This window comes from Apis florea, unplaced genomic scaffold (assembly GCF_048593485.1).
Source record: "Apis florea isolate Af1SG1 unplaced genomic scaffold, ASM4859348v1 contig_3158_pilon, whole genome shotgun sequence".
In the NCBI taxonomy this organism is placed as follows: domain Eukaryota; kingdom Metazoa; phylum Arthropoda; class Insecta; order Hymenoptera; family Apidae; genus Apis; species Apis florea.
The window spans coordinates 6,886,995-6,913,132 of NW_028256713.1; the positions used below are offsets into that span (position 1 = coordinate 6,886,995).

At 33.4% G+C, this 26,138-nt stretch overlaps 3 long non-coding RNA genes across 5 annotated transcripts in view; 1 reads left to right on the forward strand and 2 right to left on the reverse strand.

The window, feature by feature from the left end:
* The window catches only part of LOC147657481 (uncharacterized), a 69,764-nt gene that overhangs the window by 40,511 nt on the left and 3,115 nt on the right, over positions 1 to 26,138 (forward strand). Inside the window, exon 1 of one of the 2 annotated variants that reach the window (XR_015292492.1) lies at positions 22,456 to 22,635. The exons of the other annotated variant lie outside the window; for it this stretch is intronic. This is a non-coding gene — a long non-coding RNA (uncharacterized LOC147657481). Of the gene's footprint in view, positions 1 to 22,455; positions 22,636 to 26,138 lie in introns of those variants that run through there. 2 annotated transcript variants of the gene reach the window in all.
* On the reverse strand, positions 13,614 to 16,254 carry LOC147657483 (uncharacterized). 2 transcript variants are annotated; one of them, XR_015292461.1, is made up of 3 exons: positions 15,536 to 16,254; positions 15,010 to 15,161; positions 13,614 to 14,789 (listed from the first exon to the last, which is right to left on the reverse strand). It is a non-coding gene; the product is annotated as an uncharacterized LOC147657483 (long non-coding RNA). The 2 variants fall into 2 exon arrangements; XR_015292462.1 differs by having other exon boundaries at positions 14,073 to 14,789; positions 15,010 to 15,136; positions 15,536 to 15,674.
* On the reverse strand, positions 16,767 to 18,638 carry LOC105736880 (uncharacterized). The gene is made up of 3 exons (XR_004225874.2): positions 18,218 to 18,638; positions 17,681 to 18,143; positions 16,767 to 17,319 (listed from the first exon to the last, which is right to left on the reverse strand). It is a non-coding gene; the product is annotated as an uncharacterized LOC105736880 (long non-coding RNA).

The window sequence follows — 26,138 nt, forward strand, 5'->3', positions numbered from 1 at the left end:
ATAGAGGGTATTATAAATCAGTAAAAATTACAACGAATTGCTTTTAAATTTATAAAATTTTCTAATCATTTTTGGAAAAGAAATATTAAGGATTTTAGAGATAGTAAGTAAATTTAACGCAAATTTAGTTAAAATTTTTTCTTTTTTTCGTTTTTCATTTTTTCTCCGTTCCAGAATTTATTATAATATAACAATTATCGATTAATATTCGAATATTATAATATTCGAAAACCATTAAAAACCATTTATTTGAAATTATCATATATAAATTCGAGAGAATTAAAATATACAGAATCATAAATATTGTTACAGAATTATCTTTAAATTCATAAGTTTTCATAAGTTATTCTAACACCATCTCTTTTTATATAGATAACCTTTTTCTTAATTTCCTAATCCATCTTAATTTGTAGAATTCAAAATTATATAATCCAAAATTATATTAAAATATAAAATATAAATATATTTATATATTATATTTTATAAACAAGAAGATCATTTTGCTGTATATTGCTGAATATTTTTTTTTTTATATTTAAATTTGTAATATTCATGTCAAAATACTATATCAATATATTATATAACATTTTCTATCTTAAAGAATTCTTTCATATAATCTTGAATATTTTTCTCCATAGAATTCAAAGTGCTCCACTATTTTTTACTTTCCACCTATACAAGACTACTTTTTTATATATCCCTGAGTGTTCATTTCCATTTACAAATAGAATTTAAAGTACTCCAACACTATATAAAACCTCTTTTAACTAAGACAGTTTTTTATCTAGCCATGAATATTCATTACCACTAATAAATTCTTACTATCCAAAGTGTTCAAACACTAAATTAAATTTTTTTTATTCTCCATTCAAAATAATCAAATAATCACTCTCTTTTTACACTATTATAATATATGGAATATTTTTATTGTTATAATTTACAATTTTTCATCATTATATTAATTCTTCTCTACATTTATTTTCTTAATTTTTCAAAGTCTTTTTTATTTTCTTTCCATCCAAATTAATTAAGATTATTTTGCTATCTTTTCAATACTTTTATATTTTAATATTTCAATATTTTTTTTCACTAACTTATTATAATCTACAATTTTTCAACACCACTTCAAATTTTTTTATTTTTGATTTTCTATGTACTACTATTTTCTAAACTTTTCTACTTTTCAAGGAACAACTCTGCTATCTACACTTTAATATTCTTTATATCTAAATTTATATAATCTACAATTTCGCATCACTATATTTTACTTCCATTTCAAACAACCTCCACTATTTTACCAACTTTTACAATATTCTGTTCCATTCTTAAATCCTTACCTATAATCACATCAAACCTTTTCTTTTTACAATCTTTCATATTTCACTAACTTTCATATTCTCTTCCTCATCCATCTTCATCTCAGCTTAATCCCAATTCAAGATCCTCATTAACATCATACTCGCTTTCCTCCCACGATGAATCGTCACTCGAATTGTTTCATCTTCGAATCTTACCATTTGTACCTCCTTGTAAAGTGATCTATTCACATCGTGCAAGACTGGATCGCCTCCATATCACTGCCTCACCTTTCTCCAACTTGTTATTGTCAGGTCAAAGACTCGTGAATCCTTTTAACGACGCAAGGGTGTCCCTGGAAGACCGCCAACGTCTCATTCCCTCAAATCACGAGGGATTGGCCGAAGGGATGGACGAGGAACGGAAAAGGAAGTCCAAGATTTCGTGGTCGTGGAGATCTCGTACACCGAACGAGAACATGCTTGTTCCCATTCTATCACGTTAGGTGGGAATCGCCTTTGTCAACGTTATGAAGAACGTGTATCAGATAAATTGGAGATGTTAGAAGGTGTGCTTCGCCTTTGTTATATTCTGCAAAAGTGTTTCTTTTGTCACATCTCAGGGGAAAATATAGCATGGTCTCGCTCTTTGAGAGAGTTTTAACAACGTTTCGTTGTAAATAATTAAGGTCTTCTTATTATTGTTCTTTGTTCTTTGGAAGTTCGAGAGAGTTTTGTGTGATTTCTCGAGTACTTTTGGGAATTTAATTTTAAATTTTCATGGAATTAATTATACGGGGATGAAGGAATATATTTATTTGAGATAATGTAAAGGATTTTGATATGTAGTGAAACGCTCAATACGTATCTGTATATTTTTAATTTCAAAATTTCATCTTGTGTATGTTTCTTCTATAATTTTTCTCAAAGATATGTCGAATTTTAAATAAATTTTTACATGTATATTTAGGATAAATTTACTGAAGAATGAAGACATAAGAAAACAAAATTTTTTGATTTTTTTCTTCTTCTAAGATAGAATAATACCTTTGTCTTTTTTTTCAGTAAATTTAAATTCTCCGTAATAAAATATTGATTTTTAAACAATTGCTGTATTGTTTATAATTATATCGTAGAAAAATATTATCCACATATAATTAATCATTTGAGCAATTTTTCAATGCTCAATTTTCATTAAGCAGAATCATGAAAAGTTTATCTGTACAAATCTTTTAATTTTACAATTTTTGATACTTATAATTTTAACAAAATAATTTATTTTCAACAAAAATTATACAGTATGAAAAAGCAAAGAATCCATAAACAGATATTTAATTATTCTAAATCTAAGAAATTGAAAATTTAACTCGACTTTTTCAAAATATTAAATCATATCATATAACTTATCATGAATTTATTATAAAATTGACGATGAACGAAGGATCATTTTCATCACATACTCATCAATTTAAACTCATCCGTGCAATTCAAAAGTATCTTTAGAATCTCAATTTATTAATTTCTTACTTCGACTTGCAAGTTTCTAACTCTTTACAATTACTGTTTCAAAATGTGGATCCTTTATTGGGCTATCTAACCGCGAATATTTCTTAAAGATGGAGGAATAGGAAGCTCTGGCAACCGTAAAGAAGGTTTAGAAAACGAGCGGCTTGGAAAGTCGGAAATTCGTGGGCAGAGTAACCCGTGCTCGTGCCAACCCGTTCCTCTGCCTCGCCGGAAATCTTTCTCGTTATCGACCACCAGCCATCCAATGAGTCGAAAACGTGACAAGAACGCGGCATAGGGATCTCGCTTTTTAACCTGCCGTGCCACGTTCACCCAACCGATTATTTCTCGGTATCGGTCGGCTCATATTTGAAATTTAAGCTTGCCGGGTTGTAATATAATACGTTGAGCATGGCGGATCGAATGAAGGATAGAAAACGGTATGTTTGAAATTACGATATGATCTATTGAACTAAGTTTCTTCTTCTTTTTCTTTTGTAAAGAATTTTTATAAAAACGTAAGTTATATTATTGTACGAGACTCGAATAGTTGGTAGAATTTAATTTTTTCTTAGAATTGAATAAGATCGGATGACATTCTTTTTTTTTTCTTTTTTATATAATTCGAGAATGATATATTAAAATAATATTTATTATTGAATTTTACTTCGTGAAGTTTTTTATAATGTTCGAAAAAATTTATATATATAATAATTAATATAAATATTAATTTCTCTAACATTAACAATAAAGTAATAGTCCTAACAAATTAATTTTGCAATAAAATTTTTATTACAGCCAATCTTGTGTGCCAGTCATATCCTTATTTACGTTTATTTAGAAATCTAAATATTCGGGTAAGATATCCTTAAGATATCTACCCTCGAATCAAATCATCTTTCGCGCGGAGGAGACGATTTCGTTTAAAATTCGCGCGGTGTCCGCGATAAAAGAGCGCGTATCGGAGCGCGGGAAATTCAAAAGCGGTGGATGGAGATTCTTGCATCGCGCGTCTCTATCTATCCGGAGATTGCACGGCGCGCAATGTTTCGTTGTCAGTCCACGTTTCCATCGAACCTATCTATCTTGGAAACTGCCGAAGCACACGGTAATCTAAAGTGCCGAAGGCCATCCGATAAAAGCGGCCTCTCCTCGTCGAAAATACGATCCTTGCGAGCGAGAACAGACAACAATTTTTGCACCCTCAACGTTAAATTTTCTAGTAAGTTGATCTCTTATTTTTGTGTATAACAAATATAAAATTTGTTTTTAAAAAGTTTATTTCATTTCAGAGAGATCAAGAATCGTTATGGGTGTAGTGAATGCATACTTGCAATAACGATAATATTTTCAAATCAAATTGAGCGTGAAAATTTTCAAGAGGAAGAAAATAAAAGTTTGACAATGTTATACACGCCATTAAATCGATGATGCACTCATACGTCAAATCGAATTTCAACGATTTTCGAAGTGTTTTCGAAATTGAATCGACTTGAAATAAAATTCTCGATGAAAAGTGAAATTTTACGATTTTTAAATGTTCGAATATTAAAATTAATACATATAGGATGTAAAAAAAACTTTCGACTTTTTAAACGTTTCAATTAATTATATACAAAGTTGGCAAAGTTATCGTTTATTTGTGTCACACTGAGAATGAACTCTCGAGCTATGTCACAGAGTTTGATTGTCACTTTCGAGAACGGCAAGCTTCATATGCTTAAAGAAACTTATACCCTCGAGTCCCAAGAAGCTGAAACTTTAATCAGAGTTTCTGGAACTTGTCTGTCCCCATTCAGTGGAGAATTGAATAGCGTATCACAATCATGAATGCAGCGATTCAGCCCAGAAACTTATGATATCATAATTAATAGTGACCTTTGACCGTATCGTGCTTAATTTCTTCTCGCGTTTAATCGTTTCCAATTAATTTTCGTGATTCCTCGTATTAGAAAAATTGAGAACAACAAGGGACAGCTCTCGTTTGTTGATAATACCAGACTTATTTATAAAACGAAACGTAGATCGATGAATAATATTTATTCAAGGAAAATATACGCTCGTAATTTCGGCGTATGCAAAATGTTTTCAATAACAGGATGTGATAGAAATAACAAGTATTTGTAATAGAATAATATTACAGTGAAATATTTCTATTTTTGTTTTCCTTTTCTTTTTTTGATATTTTCTTACACTGTACATAGAATTATGTACAAATATTTAGCTTTGCATATTTGAGATTCTTATTTCATTTTGTGTATTTAATTCATCCATTATTATTCGTAAAAATTTGTTGAATTTTAAATTAATAATCAAGTTTGAAACACGTACCAAATGTATATGAAATAGATCCTTCAGGAGAAAGAGAGGGAGAGAAAGAGAAAATCATGCGTAAATTACTTTGGAGATTTGTACGATTTATGCGAAAAGAAGAGCATATTTTATTCCACGTGTTTACATAAATTTATCTAATTTATATCAGAGATAAAAAATTTCGTTCGATGCATGGTGATACTCGTTATTGTACAAATTTAAAAAAAAAAAGAAAGAAATTCAAGATTCTAACTAAAGCAGAGATGCTGAACACGTCAAAAATCAATTTACCTTAATCCCATAAAATTTTACATTTAACTCAATCCTATGAGATCTTTTCCAATCCCCGGTAATCGCGAACTGCAATTTCTCTTCTCCCCTTTGCATAAACTTTCTCGTTGCACACCATAAAGTTCAGCCATTAAACGTAAAAATATCCTCCAAGTAAATTCCACTTTCTTTTCTTTTTTCTTTTGTTTTTTTTTTTTTTTTTTTTAACCTTGCGTTTAATTATTTAAATGTAATCCTCCAACGAATTATTTTTACGAATTCTTCTTTGAATTACATATTTTTTTTCTCTCGTTCTTTTCCCCTCCGAGATTATTCCATTACTTAATGCTGCACACACCGATTTAAACAACCTTTTAACTCGCACGAGCAGTTAGGAAAATTTTCCATCTCAATCCTTCCTGGCCGCAAACTAATTTCTCTTCCTCCATAAATTCCATAAACCTCACCCCTGTTACACATCGTAAACCTTCCCCACTGAGTGCAAAAATCGCTAAATCTGTCCAAATAAATCTCGCCCCTTGGTTCTCTTGCTTCCCCGCTCTACGGGGTGATTCTTCTTTTCTGTCACTTGAAAGTATTGCCAATTTCGACTGCATCGAAGTGTAGTGCAGTATTATCTCTGACTAAATATAGGCATATAATAAATTTGATAGTGATAGATCGAGGGAAAAAGAATTTTTCAATATTTATTTATTTATTTATTATTATTATTATTATTATTCTTAATAATTCCATTTTATTTATATTTAATTTTTTCCTTCAAGCCACGTGAAAAGAATTTTTCAACTATAATTACTATAATTGAAAAGACGAGATCTAAAGTGAATAACATTTTTATCTTCTATTAAAAAGATTAGAAAGAACAATTAGCAAAAAGTTATATGAAAATGTATAAAATAAATTTCACTATTAATTATTATTACTGTTACAAACAAAAATTATTTCATATAGAAATCTCAGAGAAAATTAACAAAATTACATTTATTAATTTCGTAAAAATATCTTCGTGTTTTCATGTCTCTCAATTGTGAAATCGTTTACGATAATTAATAATCCCGAAAAACAAAAATGCACGATTGAACGACGGAATTACCCTGTACAACCGTGTAATTCATCGTCGCACGGGGGGTGATAAAGATAGTCACCGGGGAGGAAAAATGAACAGTGCCGGTGGCAGTGTAACCGTGGAGTGTACACGCGAACGATGGCTGGTCGCGAGTGTATGGTAATCCCGGTTGAAATTGTCGTGGAAAGCGTCTGGTATCTTTTGCCAACCGCATGGAGATGACTGCGATATATTAACGAAAATCTTCTGCTCGCATTTTTACCTCCTCCTCATCCTTCTTCTTCCTCCTCCTTCGTCGTATGGCCCAGTTTCGAGTAATCGAGAATTTGGTGCATTTTCTTTGCTGAGTTCTTCATTTTCCTGTCTTCTTGTTCGTGTATTCTCTTATTTTCTGCGTATTCTTGCAGGAATAAAAAGTATGTGTATAGCCTTCTATGATAAATATTTCATTGTGCACGAACGTGAACACGTAAGATCGTTATTTTATACGATTGATTTTAAAAAGTCGAAAATTATGCTTATCGTCAAATTATGAATGTTTGCATTGGAAAAAGAAAGTTTGAGAAAGAAGTTAAACTTATGAGATAGATTAGATTGCTTGGACCATCAATGGAATTCAATGAAATGTAATTTTGCTTGCTGTGTATATTCTTGTTCGCGAGATAAACAGACGATTTCATTCAACATCATACATTGTTTTTAGAGAGAGAGAGAGGAAATTAGCAATCAATTAGATTCATCCACTCATTCGTTTCGCAATAATCGGCAACTGCTTCCGCTATGCATACGATAGTCAAACTTAATCTAACTCTATACACGTATACACACACCGAATACAAACAAGTTCGCACGAATATACGTATACACATAGAGTTTCTCGATTCAGAGGAATCGGTAAACAGGCCATAGACCATCCAAAAGCGTTTGATCGTCAAAATACATTTTGCACACCCTGTCTCTGAAACTGGGTATGCTAACTCTTCCTATTTAATTATATAATATATTCCAGTGGAAAATTCCCCTAGTACGAGGAGGTTCGAGGCGTGAAAAGGGAGGGAAAAAGTGGCTACGCTTTTGAGAGCGGCGTGCATGATGCAGTATGCAAATTTGGCGGGCGAACCGATGGCCGACCGCCCCTTTGCGAGCCAACCTTCTTCTTCCGCGTTATTAACTCGACCCAGGGTTTCGCGACCCAGTTTCGCCACCCTCGAAGGAAAAGGAACCGGAGGGAGATTATGTTAAGATTGCCCTGGAGGTCATTCCAGACCTTCCCTCTCTCTTCGACTGCGTTAAGGCTTGCTTGTTTGTATCGAATTTTCTGTCGGTTTCGATGCTTAACTTTATGGAATAGGTTTCGTGGGGTGTAGATATTCGTTGGTGTTTAATAGATTGCTATTAGTGAGTAGAAATTTTTGGTTAAGAATTTTAAGAGAAACGTTTAGGTTAATCAGGTGGGCTGGTGAAATATTCAATTTTATTAATTTGGCATTTCTTTCTGGCTTGGAGTAAGAGTATTGGAAATTTTGATCATTGTGAAATGTTTCGTGATTGATTTTTATCTTGTTTAATGATGCAACATTTAAAGATTGATGAAGATTGTAAGAATAGTTTTTATAATTAATTTTCAATTACTTAATATTTGCAGTTTATTGGAAATGTAATAAAAATCACGTGTAAAAATCACCTTTGGAACGAGGTGTGAGATTTAATTTTTCTCTTTTATGGTAGATTTTTATAATTTCGAGAACCTAACAATTATTTTCAATAATTTTCATTGGGATAATAATTGTTTAACAATATTTAAATTGCAATATCGTAATAATAATAACTCATTAATATTTTAACTACAATTTAATAGGTATAATATGAATTATCTTTTCAACGTTATTAATCATTCTCTTCATTATTTATTTTCAGGTATGACCGAATGAAATTGGTTTCTCCTCTCATCCTTTGGAAAAATGGAGATTTCGTGTGGACCGACCAATGTATGTATGTATGTACGCGTGATGAATCAATTTTTATTGCCGAAATTTGCCATTTATTTTCTACCAACTTTTGTTTGAATACGAATTTCAAAGTATCCGTAATTATTAAAATTTGTCAATAATTGATACATCGTGCCAATACTATACAATTTATTATTCATTATCTTGCATCCTTTTACACAATAATTTACCAACTAATAATATTATTCGAATTGATAAATTACGTGTTGAATGTCGAATTTATTAAACGAACAATAAAATCGTAAATCTCTCTTTCATCGTTTTTTAATTTCTCGAACGAATCAGATGATTCGTAATTCGAGAAAATTTAATTCAACAAAAATGTTCACTCGTAAAATTCGCTTGTAAAATTCAAACTGATAATTTACCCGTATTTCTTCTCAATTTTTTTAATTCGTTTAACAAAACAGCACTCTGTTTGCAACATAGCAATTCTTTTTTTTCTTTCTTTCTTTTTAAATATCTTACACGCTCTTTGTTACGTAATATTACAATATCGCAGCGAGTCGACATTCAGTTAATAATGAAAATAATTGAGACTGTAACGTAACAATCCACCCTGTATATTTAATATTTATTTCACCAACGAGTTTAATATTCATTCAAAGCGGTAGTTCCCAATTAGAGTGGTCATTAGTCCAAATGAAATGTTGCAAATTGCTCTTTCAGAAACCTTAATGAAAATATTAACTTCGTTCTTTCTTCCTCTTTTTTTTTTCTTTTTAATCGAAATCGAGGCTAATCCTTTTAAACGAGCGACAAACTTTTTTTTAGGAAAAAATTATTATACTACAAAGTTTGGTGACGCAAACGATCCCTTAAATAAAATTTGTATCAACACGACCAATCGAACAGAGTTTGAACAGAGATTTGCCTTACCTTTTTGATTTCGACCCGTGTCGAAATGGCACGTGTTTGCTGCGCATCGTTGAATTACCCTCTTCCTCCCTCCCCCCCCCTCCAAAAAAAAATAATCCGAAAAGAAAAATTGGAACGAGAGAGTTCAACAGTCTCTCGATGGACAAACGAAATTCACAAAACGAGAAACAAACCGTCGATAATAAAGGAGGAGGCGGATGCACAAAGCGGATCAAATATCCAACAACACACTAAATTTCCCTCTTTGTAATCCCCCCTCCCTCCTTCACCCCCTCCCCCACCTTCCTCTTAATTCAAACATTCAGATTAATCAAAGCAGCTCAGGTGTGCCTTGCACTTTTCCTGCCCAACGTTCTCCGCCCAACTTTCGAAGCCTCCTTCATTCACCCCCCCCCCCTCATCTCTCTCCTCTCCCTTTATTCCTTGTCTTTCTCCTCCCTCCTCCCTCGTTTTAATTACTTTAATGAGTCCGGGAATTAATTTCTGAGCGCGAACCTCGGCCTTTATTTCCGAAGGATTTCCTCGATTCGCCGCGATGCGAATCTCTCTTCACCCAGATTTTTCTCTTTCCATCCCTCTCCTCCTTCCCCCCCTTTCTCTTTCTTAACGATCGATCGAGGCTATCGAAAAGCTCTGAAATCGATCGATCGAGGCTATTGAAAAGCTCTGAAATCGATCAATCGAGGCCAGCGAAAAGCTCTGAAATCGATCGATCGAGGCTATCGAAAAGCTCTGAAATCGATCGATCGAGGCTATCGAAAAGCTCTGAAATCTATCAATCGAGGCTATCGAAAAGCTCTGAAATCTATCGATCGAGGCTATCGAAAAGTTCTGAAATTTATCGACCGACGAGCTATCGAAAAGCCCTGAAATCGATCGATCGAGGCTATCGAAAAGCTCTGAAATCGATCGATCGAGCTTATTGAAAAGCTCTGAAATCGATCGATCGAGACTATCGAAAAGCTCTGAAATCTATCGATCGATCGATCGAGCTTATTGAAAAGCTCTGAAATTTATCGATCGATCGAGACTATCGAAAAGCTCTGAAATCGATTGATCGATCGAGGCTATCGAAAAGCTCTGAAATCGATCGATCGAAGGATTGATTTTTCCTCGCCCTTGAGGAAAATATATTTTCATTTTCAGGATCGAAAAGACTTTCTATATCTTCAACGATGATCAATCAATATTCTGGAGTTTTCGTTTTACGATATTCGTAGGTTCTTCGAGGAAAAGACAAATATGGCGGTCTCGAATCAAAAATTGAATACTTTCGATCACTTGGATGGAGAGGGAAAGACGAATTAATAAATCTTTCGATCTTATCCGAAAAGAAAAATTCCACTCCACATCGAGATTACTCGAAACATCCTACTTCCAACATATTTATCTCTCGATTCCATTCCAATGTGATTTCGATTAAGAGAAAAAAAATGGATAAACGTTGGTTAAAGGAAAGAAGGGTTCTCTCTCGAGTTCGAAAGCCGGCAGTTTTCTCGGATGCGGTTTATTTTCAACTCGGTTGCGCGCCGCCGCTCTTCTTTCTTCCTATTCCCTTCCTCTTCAACCTGTGTCTTCCCACCGCATTCCGGAAATACGTGACCCCCTCGCGTTCTTCCCTTTGCCGGGGAGACGCGTAGGAATTTCGTGCCGCGACTGAAACGAAATTGCACGTTACGTCGCTCGGACGAGACCTTGCAGCCCGACCTTTGTTAATAGCTCGCGAAAATTTCACTTTCACGGAATTGGTTCTCGTGCGAGAATCAAAAGAATTTTTCGCTCGGCTAGCAAGTCGGGGAATTATTTCCGAATTGCGTCCGTTCTCGATCCTTCCTTTGTTTTCGTTGTTTTTTGCCTCACGGTCTCAGTGATTCGTTTTCTTTCGAAGTAGAAGAAGAATGATTTTAGCAATGAAACTTTAGTTGTGATAGAAGATGGTAGATTGAAGTTATAATTTATTTTCATTTACGGTGTGTTCTATGGAACTTGTAGCAAAATTGCACTCGTTATAAGTGTTTATAGTTGAAAGATGGTTTAAGAAGAGAAATTAACGAAGGAATACAAGTTCTCTAAGACCGAATATTCACATTTCATTTCATTCTTCTTTCTTTTCTCAAAATTATAAGTCGATTTTGTCGCGTCAAAAATTAGCCTCAAAAAGTTTCATCGAAATATCGAGTACCTTTTAATTCGATTATATTTTATTCAACGATTCTACAATATATATAAAAATTTTCAGAATCTCACAGCAACGAAAATATTCGAGCGAAGGATATTTTCCGTATCGAATCGAGGATACGGGGGTGGAATGTTTCATCGAGGAAACGTGTCGCGTACGGTAAGGGTTTAAGCGACGATCTATGAAACGAGAACGTGACGGAAAGGCTGGTCGAACGGGGTCGAAAGGAGGGTGAAAAGTGGCGTTGTGGTGATAACGGAAAAGGAAGCGAGGCGAATTCAAGAGAGCGGCGAAGTCGAACATAAACTGGAAACGATAAGAATATCTCCAAAAAAAGAAAAGAAAAGTGGGTGGAAGAAGCCTCGAGGATAATTTAAAAAATAAGAGGAAAGGAAAAGGAGAAAAAGAAAATTCCTCGAAAATAGAGGAAAGAAGGGATTAGAAAATATTCTTCGAAATAGGAATAAAGAAATAAAAAAAAAAAAAAAGGAGTATAAGAATAAAAACGAGAAAAAATGAATAAACGAAAGAGATGGAGAAGGGAGAAAATGTACTATAGCCGAGTTTCACGTGGTGGCTTCTCGTGTACTTTTCTGGGACGAGGAGACCACTGATAAGATATTGAGGTTCCACGAGTGGCTTCCGGTGCTGGCTCATCTGTGACGGAATACCAGGGTGCAGAGGTTCACCGGTGAAAGGGAGACACGAGCCAAAAGAGAGGATGAAGAGATTCAGCCTCGCGCAAGCCACTTTTGTCGAATGGAAAAGCTAACTGGAGACGTGGTAAAGATGTAAGAACGATGGAAGATCCCGAAAAAAGTAAGGTTAGAAGGAATTGAATGGGTTTGGTCAAGATTCTTAATATTTTATGGAGAGATAAATCTGTAAATTGAGAAGATAGTTGAATGATTTTTTTTTTAAATTCTAATAACAATTAAATTTGTGTGAAGGAGTTGTTCTGAGTAATAATTAAAGTTTTTCTTTTTTAATTAGAATCCTTGGAACTGCTTTAGAAATTTTCTAACTCTTATGAAAACTTTGGAGACCTGTTTTCCTGGATATTTTATAATTGCATTTGACAGTAACTATTCGATAGTAAGATTTCTCTTTTAGTGTTCGATATTTGCATAAATTTGTGTTCCAATTTTTTCCCATGAAACAATTTATTTTCAAGCATGTCATCTTCGTTTCTATTATCTAATCCAAATTTCCAACTCCTCTGCAACTACGCTACCCATATAATTCCAACGAAACTACGGCTTAATTAATTCCACCACGAATAAGCTAACACAGACTCTTAGCTCAAAGAATTCAAAGAATTCTTTTTCTATTTTTCCACGTGTTTCTACGAGAGGTTGGCTCGCTGGCATCGTCATTAGTAGAAATCTACTTTTTTTCGAAACTGTCTCATTTCGATCTTCCTTCTTGCTTTCTCATTTCAGAAAAAAAAGCTTGATTTAATCCCATTTCACTCGCCTCGATGCTTCGTTGACACTGGTTGCCTCGAAACCGCAGACGAAACTCGCCCCTTTCGTGTACACGATTTCTTCAGATCTTTTCCAGTTAATTTTCCACTTATCCCGATCCGTTGCCTTTTATCCTCGATCTCGGTATTTGCACTGTTCAACAATTCAACCTCCTCCCTCTCTTGAGTCGAATTTAACGTTGGAACGTTCGATTTTGATTAGATAAAAACAGGATCTGATCGTTTTGATCCGATTTCGTCTTGGAAATTAATGGGTCGATGCTTTTGTATTCTTGATGATTGGGGATGAGATTTTTGAAGGATCGAGAGAAGTTTCTGAAAGGATTGTTGATTTATGGAGAATTGTAGATTGTTCGATGGAATTTTAATCAAAGTTGATTTATTCGAAAGTTTGTGCTTTATTCGATTTTGGTAAGTTGATTTGTTGGTTCGAACAGATTTGGTCGATTCTATATTGTAAATTTAGCAGAAATTATTCTTTTAATTTTAGAAATTGTATGTGATACAATTTTTTAGTAAGTGGAGTTTTGATTTACTGTCTTTTTTGATGAAGAAAAAGTAAAAAATAGAAAAGTAGAATTAGAAATAGTTTATGGAAAGAATAAATATTTATTAATTTTATAATTATGACAAAATTTTTTCTAAAATTAAGTAGTAAAAAATTGATGATTTTTGAGATGCATATATCACAATATATATATATATATATATATATGTGTTTCATATTTAGTTGTAGTCTAATTCAATTAAATGCTATTAATCCTTATCAATATGTTCTTACATATGTACAGCAGAATATTCACACTTGGGAGACACCTGATGCAATGCTGCTTAATTAAATGATAAATAAATCAAACCTGACATGATTTAACCAAATATAACTTGATTTCATTGAATTAAATTTGATTTGGTTCAATAATGGATGAACTCTTATTTTTTACTCGTTTCTTTTCTAATATTTATGTAGGTTGATGATTAAAATAGGAAATTATTTTTATATTTTGATCTGACAGAATTGAAAAACGAGAACAACTCAAAGATAAAAAACTTTGGATTATTATTATAAAAGGATATACTTTTAACATATTTATTTAATCCATTATTCAAAATTGTTCTCTTAACTTTCTTCCCCAAAAAAGAACTACATCATCTTTTATCATAACACTCTTTCCCATCTTTTAAATTCCTAAACACAACTAAAATTACAATTCACAATTCTCTCAAAAAGAAACTCCATCCTTTAAAAAAAAACCTAAAAAATTTTTCTCAACATCCTCTTCCATCAATCCTCGAGCAATCACCCCGCTCGATTTTAACCCCAATTACATCCATCCCTAACCCTTCTCCACCATCGAATCATCGATTCCTCGTATCGAGGGTGGAAAAATACACGTTTCGTTTCTCGAAACCGGGATCTCCTTTCCCCCTGAGGAGGCCGCATCAAGCGTTTTCATTTTTTTTTTTTAAGCCGCTTTCCACGGCGAACAGAGGCCGAGGCGGAAGCGGATCGCGTGCGGAGAGGCTACCGTTCTCCTCCACCTTCATCCGGATTTCGTTCTCCTTCCTCTTTCGTTCCTCGCCTTCCACCACGCGCTTGTTGACCCAGCTCCTCTCGATTCGCATCGAGAGGAAAATAAACGAGCCACTTCATTCGTGATTTCGCGGCGGGGATTTTATTGGCGTCCTTGCTTTTGTGGCTATTTCTTTATCTGAACGGTGGCCGCTTTTACCGGGGCTGTTGTGTAGAGGACGTCTCGAAAAGATCCTAGTGACAAATTGATATTGTTATTTGTTGATTTATTTTAAAAGGAGATTCGTCGAATAGAGGATATTTAATCGATACGTATCGAGCTATTAAGCAGAAAATAGTTTAGGATTTAAAAATAAAAGACATTTATATCGATGAAATATTTAAGATAAACAGTGAATTCTAGTTACAATAAAATATTAACAGTGAAGGATCTAATTACTTATCAGATATTTACCTCCATAATTGTAAACTGGGAACCAGTGTTCTAGTTTTTCGGGTATAGGCTAATCACTTGGGTATAGTCGAGATATATTCATGAGAGCTTCAGCTCGTGACACTAACATCCCCTGATATGACCTCCACTGTAATAGTGGCCAAGACACGGCTCTGTTAGAAACCATTACTAATATATAACATAAACTAATATATAACATAAATCTACATATATATATATATATCCTTCTTTCAAAGTAACAATATTATAAAATCATTTGTATAATTGCATTGTGACGTTGAGTAATTATTCGAGCAATGAAAGCTCGAGTGGAGTTCAATTAATTATTAAAATGACGTAAGTTGTTATTAGAATGCGAAAATTTATGCATTTAAACTTAGATGTATACAAATTTAACAGGAAGCACAATGCAAAAACTTACTTTGAATAATATATAAGTAAAATTTTTTCTTATTTCATTGATTATATTAGATACACACAGAATTATAAAAGCATAAATTGTCGATGTTCCGACTTGTAATATTACGTTTGGTTTGAATATCCACGTCGACGAGGGTTAAAGCCTCAAAGACTTTAACCTACGATTATGAATCCTTTACAGTGTCTTTGGCAAATTCCTTGGGAAAATTGTGGCCAGTGCGCTGGTTCGAGCCGTAAGCATAAGCTTCAAATGATCTCCTTGGAGGGATTATCGTCCCTTTGATCTCTCTATGATCTCTCTACGATAGCGCTTAGGCATTACCAACTTCATCAATCCTCGTCATTTCGTAACCCACATATTTTCTGAAAGACAATCGATTTTAATCACCAAGATTAAAGTGTTTTTTTTTTTTTTTTTTTTTTTTTACAGAAAATTTTAATCATTCTCTCTCTATATATAGATAGTCTTTTAAAACAAAGATGGAACAACTTTTTTAAATGAAAAAAAAAAAAAAACAAGTGGAAAAACAATTCTTTTGCTTCTCAGAAATTTAATGATTATTTTATCCAGATGATCATAACAAGATTTTGCAGATTTTCAAAGATGGTCCATCCTTTGTATCAATAATTTTCTCTTGAAATCAATAGTCACCATTAAAGAGAAAAAATAGGAGGAATAAAAGAAAAACACTTATCTTTCCCTGCCACGTGGAAAATCTCTTCCTTGCCGTATAAATCCTGACCGAAAGCAAAAAAGTCTCCAATACCTCAAGGCTGTCTTGCAAGGGTCGCTCCGTAAGCGAACGAGATTATGCTACGGTTCCCATTTATTTCTCAGATACGAAATTTGCCAGGCAAAGCTGTCCCATTCGTCGGATCGACAGCTCGACTTTTCGAGCTTCAACCTTCCCTCCCTCGCTTTTTTCGCCATGGATTCGGAAATTCGCATCGCAGACTCGTGGAATTCGTCGATTTCCCGGGACCTGCGGAGGATTCGATCTATCGACGCCATTCGTCGGAACCGTCACGAGATATTCCCGGCAAAGGGTTGAGAAACGTTCGAAATGACTACGTGAAATGGATGTTCCTCGGAGGAATCGAAATGATTGAAATCGTTGACGTGATCGATGCCCCCCTTGCTTGATCATTTTCATTTCGGTCGAATAATAATTGTGCTCCACGTTTTTACTTCGAATTTTCGTTGGACGGATCTTTATGGAAATTATTTAAATTGTAATCAATTTAAAGTGGAATTCTTCCCTTTTGAATGATACTTTAAATTATTACAAGATATTTGTTTTAAAAATTGCAGAAATTATGAATAAGCTCCAGTGACCTACATTTTTTCCTGATTATAATTGTAACTCGTTAAATATTTTTTACTTTTAATACAATGAGCTATTGTTTCAGTTCTCATAAGAAGAAAAATTAATTATCCCTTTAAAATCAATCTTCCAACTATCTCATCTACTCTCACAATCAAAAGCTCAAAGAAACTTGACCGGAAGAAGCCTTCTGCTTCCCTTTCTTTTGGAAAACAGAGCAACGGAGGGTGGTCTGGTATCCGGGGTTGTAATCAGCAGTTGGTCCGGCGAAAAAGTTGCGCAGCGTCTCTGTGACGCAGAGATTCGTCTTATCTTCCGGCGGACGATTATATACGTTGCAGATGGCGCGTCGGGGATGGTGGTGTAGAGCCGCGTAGACAGTTGGAAACTCGATCTTTTTCTGTCAAGAACTTTCCACGGGGTTCTCGGCTGCAATTTCAGTCCGCGAAACGAGTTTCCTCTTCCCTCTCCTCTTCCTTTTCCTTCAATGCGCGCCACGTGTTTCCCTATAGATCTTCATCGAGTTGTCTGGCCTTAGTTCGACGAGAAAGCTATACTCGATGACCTGGAGAAATTTTGCAACGGCATATGTATAAATTCTCCATGCTATCCAATAATTGAAACTCGCTTCTTAGAACTGATAACATATCCTGTTTCATTATATATTTAATTTTGAATTTTGTTTATTTTTTGAATGAGAAGATCAAGCTTGAATTCTTTTAAAAATAATAATTCTCATCATGTTTATGTTAAGTCTCAAAATTCCATTTAAACGCCATTTTGGATTGATGAAAAAATTAATTCATATTTTGAAATTCTCTATTCAATATTTATGTATGAAAAGTTTAATTTTGAATTTATTGCAAATAATTTTCTTTATATTTCTTTTCGATTGAATGAAATAGAATAAATAGAGGGATAATCACCTTTGTATAATACTCGGGATGGAATACATCATTTTCTTTTCGTATGTAGATTCAATGTTAATTCCGGCACGAGTCGAAGTTTGATAGAAACAAATGAATCGTGGCCGCGTCGAGCGGCTAGATTAGTTCTGTTAATAGGAATATTTAGGTAACGCGACACGTAGGAATCGTGGTAATTATTACTCTGATGAGAATATTATCTGGAAGCATGTTGCTTGACGAAACTTAGATTCTGGGGGTTTCATAGCAACTTCTGTATGCATGCGGGCCGCAGATTGCTCGGCTGAATGTCCTCGATTGCTCAGTTTCGTTCCCTGTATTACGTCATAAACGACGGATGTAATACCGGATATAAAAGATCCTTTATACGTTGGTCTCGACGAAACACGGATTTTTTAGTTTTCCTGTTCGAGAGATGAAATTGTGGAGACGAGGATTATGGACGATTTTTTCTCTTTGGTTTCTGTGGATTAAAAGGAAGTTTAGAAAATTTATATTCGATTTGTTTAGTATGTTCTAATAGTGAATAAGGATTACCTTATATAGTGGAACGTTCAGTCTGTTGAAATATGAATTCGATATTTTGAAATATGGCAAAAAATTATTGTTTTTGTTGATTTTACTTTGAGTTTTTATTTCCGTAACCTGTTGAAATCTGAATTTGATATTTTTGTTTGAACGTTTATGGATTTGATATTTATGATATTTTTAAAAGGTTTCTATAATATATACAATACTTAAAACTTGCTGAAATTTGATTTCTTTAAATGTGATAAAAAATTATTGTTTTTAATTCCATTTCATATATTTTATTTCTTCAATAATGTTTTGTAAAGATATATGATTAAAATATAGAAATAACGTAATTTTAAAGATCAAACTTAAAAATTTGAATAAGAATAGCAAATCATTATTATTATAACTTTTTCGATGATAAATTTCGGAAATACTTCTTTTCCTAGATTGAAAAATAGGATATATACTTTTCATATGATGTATTATTATCGAGATGTATTCTTGGAAAAATTAGATTGTTCTACTTACAAGTTATCTTCTTTGTCTAAGAAAATCATCGACATATCTATCGACATCCTTTCTATTCCTTTACCTTTGACATTTTCCATTACACAAGAATCCAAGTATAACGGTTATCGATACGATTGATTCACGTATATAAGTGAATTGTATATAAATCTATTATAAGATCAAATCATTTTTGAAATTATATTCCATTGAAATTACGAGCGACTTCGAATGTGTTGTGAAAAAAGATTAAATCGTTCAAAATTTTGGCTGGAAGTATAATAAGTAAAGAAAAATATTATAAAGACAATTTATCAGAGTACGATTCTTAAAGATTCTTTGTGCTTTATAGCCAGCATTATGAATCATTATGTTGCTAAAATAATTTTTTATCTGACTTTATCCATTCCATCATCAACTAAACACAAAATAAATAACATCTCGTTCCATATCACAACTTTCTATCATCCGTCCCCGAAACCTCCTGTCCCCAATCGAAACCTGTATTTCAACGCATCCAGTTCTCTCAAACAACTAACCCAATTCCAAACAAACCACTCAATTTCCCAAAAACCACCTTAACCTGCACGATACAACCACCAACAACCAATCCCTAAAATGCAAATCCACCAGCTTCCTCGTTCCCGCGTCCAGAGGAGAGGAAGATATACTCGTATACACGCCGCCATTTCTCACGAAATATCCGCGTACATGTGCACGCTCACCATCGACTCTGTTAAACGCATTCGCATATATTGAACACGATGAGAGGCCGAGATGGACACCATCCCATCCCATAGAGATCCGCACGGTCCAACGACGTGTAAACGGCTTAAGCCATTACATCGGCCGGCTGCTCAGGCGCGTGTACACGTTAATTCCGCTGTATCGCGGCGTATGATCGTGGAATTTACATAACGTAACCGCCGTCGAGTGCATGAACGACCCGTGTGCAGGACCAATTATTACGGGTGGGCCCGAAAACGATTCGCGCCGATACTCGCAGCGATGGTGGTGGAGAGTTGAAACACTATTCTGGAGAACATGTACGCTATCTATAGGCTGAAATTCGCGTTTCAGGATTTGGGGCACGTGAGTTGGCTCTCTGTGTATGAAGTTGGAATGGTTAAACCACCATGTAGCGGCCGAACAGAATGCTTGGAAACGTGAGCCACACGTGCGATTAGGGGATGAGCGGCTTAATTCGTTTGATAAGTACATTTTGCCGTGCATAATGAGGGATGCGCGTTCATCTTAGGCTAACGGATATTCTAATGCATTGTTTGAGTTTAGTGGATATCGTATGCATAATGGGTGATTTGCTGGTGGATATTCGTCGAATCTGTGCGTTTTTCAGTAGAGTATTAAGAATCACACACTGATAAATGGTAATAATTTTCAGATTCAATATGAAATAATTTATTGATATATGTTTATAATAGAAAATAAAAATAAAATAGAATGAAATTAATAATATAGTATTGCGATAGTATCGAACAAGTATATACGATAATATCGAATGAGTGTATACGATAGTATCGAACAAAATGTGTGACGCATTTTATTCATTTTTCAATACATATAAATATAATTTATAATAATTTATTATAATACGTAATTTATTGTACATATAATTATATATTTTACATGTATATACTTATATATATATATATATATATATATTTATATATGTATATATACATATATTATATAATTGCTTACATATATTATATGTAGTTTTAAATTATGAAACGTTATTAATCGTTTACGATAATAATTATCATATACATTAATTTATTGTGTTTTTATAGTATGGAATAAAGTGAAATGCAATAGTGTATTCATAATGCGACGCATCCTGTGCATCTTTTACATATTTTTTACACGAAACTTATGTATATTATGGAATATGTAATAAAGAAATTATCATATCCATTTTAGGGTTGTGGAATATTATGAATCACACACCGTTTGTTTCGAATAAGATGAAATGATTGATATGGTATTGTGTGTTTCATAGTATGATATTTCGTAGTGTTCCTATATATATTTATTGATTTAATGATGTATTTTTTTACAATTTATTTGCAAACATTCGAACTATAACTAATCACAAATAATTTGTTATTTAGATTTCGATCAAGAGGTACATTGTACATTGTACAGACTCATAAAAGATTCAGAAGAATCGATCATTCACCGTTTCGCAATACGTGTTCTTTGACACAAAGAATAAAGAGGAATAAAGCAGAATGAATGTGTGCAACGATACATACGAGATTCGTCTACACGTTATTGTTTGTAAGTTTCCAATGGCGCATTGTTGTGCATTGTTGTGGCGAGTGCAATTGGAATTATCAGCGAATTTCTCAATTTGTGGGAGAAATCGTAAATAGAAAGATTTTTAGAAGAGGAAAACGTGTTCCCTGAATTGTTATACGATTGTTTGCACAATTCCTACGTGTGTTTGAATTTTGAGTTTCGGCTGGAAAGTTTCGGACTTGAGGGTTGGTTGGACGATTTGACCAATGTTGAAGGAGGTTTCATGCGTTCAATTTGTCAGAAATTAGGATAATTACGGCGTTTCAAAGTGTTTCCCGGTTTGTTATACGATTGTTTCTATGGCTTCACTTGTATTTGAATTTTGAGTTTTGGCTACGGAGTTGGAGAGTTTAGTTTAGATAGTTTGGACCGATGGACATTGAAGGACGTTTCATGCATTCGACTTAGTGGAAATAATAAGAAAAATTAAGAAATTTTGTTTTATAAACTGAAAGATAACTCTAGCAATTTTTTTTAAATATATTTTTAAATTTTTATCTTAAAATTTCAATGAAATTGAATGCATTATTTAAAATTTTAGAATCTAAGATATTGATTTTCTAAGCATTTTCTAAAAGTCAAATTTTAATAATTTGGTTACTACATTTCTTAAAAATCAACATATCAATCTTTTTAAAATAACTCGTTTTGGAATTAAAATTGTATGGTTTTTTTTTAAATTAGTATTTTTCTATCCCTTTTTTAAAATCGTTATTCGAAAATTTAATAAAAAGCTGATGCATTATTCAGAACGTGTTGCATATTAATGAAATTAGTCGAAACTCCTTTTCGAAGTCAAATCTCGATGATTTTATCGCGATTTATTTTCCGAAAAATGGGGCACCAATTCCGGGGTTTTTCATATAATATAACTCGTAGCAATCGGCGTAATCGAACGTGACAGTGTATGATAGAATTTAATCTCGTGCTCACCCGGCCATACTCTGCATTCAATAATATAGGGAAAAAACACGATTAATTCCGATCCCAATCTAGCACGTGTAACGTTTCCAACAATATCTGTCAATATTGTCGTTGTCTCTAGATTTCAACGAATCGACCGTGCGACAAATTTAATCCTACAATTTGTGCAATATATTTTTCAATTTCGTTCAAAATGTGTCCTTTCATACGTGCTATCGAGCTTTCGCTCTGATCCAATTTGTCAAACTTTTATAACGGGCGATAAATCTTTGAAGATTCGATGTTAAACAAATATAAACTGCTGTTTTTCCTCTATTGATAAATTGTATGGGAAAATCGAGGCGTAGAGTGTGCAAGATGCATTCTAATAAATTTCAAGATTTATACAAAATCTTTAAAGTTTTTCACAGTAACATTATTAATTATTAAACGATATTAATTGATCATTATTATTATTTCTTCTATTATTACGAATAATAATATTAACGATCAAATTTTATTTTTAGATTATCACCGAAGGAGATCAACCCCCAATCGAAACGATATCTTAAGAAATATTTGACGTTTCCAAAGTAATCCAAAATATTACATATTTCTCGAAGCGCTATACATTCACGATGTGAATCATATGATACCACAGAGGCCATCAAAATGAAAATCTATATATCCAATAAATTGAAATAAAGGTAACGGACGGATAACAATTTTCCAATAATTCACTCGATTAATCGCACAGATAATCAAAAATCGCCAGCTCTAAAAACACCTCTCTAACTGCCCTGTCAAATTTGTATTTTTCACGGCCGGATAAAACCGACAACACCGCGCTAAAACCACCTCCACAAACTCTTCACCCCACCGCCGTATCGAATCAATTCTCTGGATAACCGACGACCGTATTCGCGGTAATAACGATGGCCCGTTACGAAATAACAGGCGGGGTAACGGTATATAACGCGACGTGGCGTGATCGAGTGTATACGACTGTGCGAGGGACGGAATGATGCGTGGATTATGCGCGCGCGAGTTGCCCCATAGACGCGCGTTCTCGCGCTAATAAACGCGCGCGGCGGGGCTAACGATTACGAGCCGAGGTTCCGTATTGTTCGCCACTCGGAAACAATGCAACAATGGCGTGGCTCGAGTGATTTAGCGGAACCCGGCCGTGTTACGGCCCCTCTGCAATGATACTTTTGACGGCTCGCTCTTGCCCCAAGTCGAATAAATCGGGCACATTTACGAGGGGATTGTTGTTAGAGATGCGTGGATTTTAAAGAAATTTTTTTTCCAGAGTATGCGTGCAAGCGTTGTTAGAATTAAGCTATAAGCTATTGGAATTCGACTTTTTTTTTTTTTGAGAAATTTTATTGTTTTTAGTACTTTTTTAGATTCAAATATATAGGAAAAAATTAGTTAATTTTGATTTTTGATCAAATGTAACTGAATTTAATTATCGAACTTTCTTCTTTTTAAGGTTATTGTTTTTCTAAATTTATAAAACAAAAAGGATACCTCGTATTGCTGCCCCTTCTTCATTCACATTAATTAATCCATTTTTTTTTATCATGAAATAATCTATTGACAAACAGCTTACATTAAAATATGATCATAAATTAAATAGTAATTTGAAGCAATTTACACGTGAAAATTTCAATTACGCTATAAAACTGCCTCCTGATTTTCAAACCCGATATTGTTCACCGATTGGCCCAGTATTCCGGTCACGATTAAGAATTCGATTTAATCCCGAATAATTATCGCATTTGCATAATCGTCCGGATGTTGAAAACTGATAGCACGAGCGAACGACTCCCCTTCCTAATGACGCGTACCCGCGAGTAAGGGCTTCGATGGTGGATATCGATATTTCTGGCACGTATTATATCGCGTTACGTGATCCAAAAATTTACGCGGGACGTTCGCCTGTGTCGTTGGAAGAACGGGGCGGTGAAACCGTAAAACGTGGGAAACGTTCCATTGTGCAAAAGATAGACTTGATCTACGGGACGTTGGATCTAAGGTAATTGTTAAGGGCTGGCATAAAAGCATGAAAGAAACGAGGATGTGGATTATTAATCGTGGAGAAATGTGAATCGTTATTTTCTAATATAGAAGAATGAGAAATATATTCTTTTATCCATAAATCATATGTCTTATAAATAAAGAAATTCATATAAAATATTGAAGTTTAACACAGGCGACAGAGAAATGGAATAAGTACCTAAAAAAGAAGAAAAAAATAAATTTACTATTATTAGGATTGTATCTTTCTAATATAGAAGAGTGGAAAGTATATTCTTTTTATTCATAAATCATATGTCTTATAAATAAACAAATGCATAGAAAATATTGAAGTTTAACACAGGTGACAGAGAAATGGAATAAGTACTTAAAAAAGAAGAAAAAAATAAGGTTACTATTGTTAGGATTGTGTCAATGAAATGAATGTATTATAAGTAGTCAAAAATAACATTGGACATACATAAGTACTTGTGGTCTAATAAACGTCAGACTTTAGATACAAGTAATCAGCGTTTCAAATTTTTGGTGAAGAAAATTTTTCTGCAAATTACAATTAAAGTTAATAATGTAAAATTAAATTTAGGATATGTACTGTATATAAATGTATCGTTAAATCAACAACGATGAATAAATTAAGCAAAAAATTAATAATGGAAATTAATTAGATTAAAAGTAAAATTCTCGATACTTTCATGCAAAAAGGAAAATGTGTAATTCGATAAATTTTCATATATAGAAAAATTTGAAAGGAGTTATTAGTATGAAGGAACTGAATATATTATACATATTAATGAAAATTAATGAATTTTACATTTTAATCTACAGGAGGAAATATAAAAAGGAAAGAAACAAAAATAAATAGCCGTTTAAATTGAAATTGAATTAACCTTCTGGATGTATTCAGCAAAAATACGTTAATTATTGAATGAAAGAAGCATTCAAGCATTACGTGCACCAGATATTATATCTACGAAAAGTTTGCATGTACAAGCATGCTATAAAAACTCTTCCAATGTGAAATTACTCGAGGAAAGGAGGGAAACAAAAGAGAAAGAAGAGGAGGAGAAGACTCAGATTTCTTCATCTTTCATAAAATCCTTTGAAAATAACCTTTCCAAAAGAATTCACATTGCATCCTGACAGTGTTGCAATATTACAAAAAGAGAAGTGTTTGAAGCACGTCCTATACCTGGAGTTTTTAAAAAGTGTTCTTCTTAGAAACAAAATTAACATATTCATTGTAAGTAATAAAGTGTGAAGAAATTTACAAAGAGGGAACAAATTTCTATCTTTAGAGAAATTTGTGAAATATTAAGAAACAAAAAAAGGAAAGTACAATTCTATTTTAAAAGACATTCTCTTAAAATATATCTCCTTATCTTAAAATTGAAAGGGAGAAATGAATTATCGTTGACGTTTAAAAAAAAAAAGAAGAGGTAAAAAAAAACCTAAAGAAATTCTTTCATTTCTCGGTTACGAAACATATATACTCGGTTTAAATGAACACAGAGGAGAGTGAGTTTCTCTCATTGGAGAACACAAGAAGAGACTGCCGTTGTAAAGAGCTGAGACAGTTCAATTACGATGTATTTCTCGAAAGTATGACCGCAATGCTTGAGAAAGAAGTTATTTCAAGCGAATTGCAGATGTTATATATATATATATACATAGAAGAGAAAAAAAATAGGTGGATTTTGTTAAGCAATGAAATCTGTGAAAGCACTTGTGATTCAGCTAGTTGCAATGAAATTTTAAGACGTAGATCTGTCATTCAGTCGCTACTTTCACCGGAGATTACCTTGTTGAGATACAAACGAAATATGTAGCGAGAAGCGGTTTTACGTTCCACGAATTAATCCTATTCAAGGGAATTTCCACTTTTTTTCTTCTTCATAATTTCTGTCTGCTATTTTGAAGAATTTTGCACTCATAAGTATGAAAAAGAGTACGAAATAAGTATAGAATGTTTATGAAAAAATGTGGAACATTTTTAACCATATTATTGGTAATTTTTTATTTCATTTTTTTAAAGGAGTTTCTTTGTTTTTGTTTCTTTTTATTTGCAAGTTTATTAATTTGTGTAAGAAAAACACATCAGTTGGATGTTGAGGTATAATTTATCATAGTATAATTTGCAATTCAATTTGTATTCAATTAACCTCAAGTA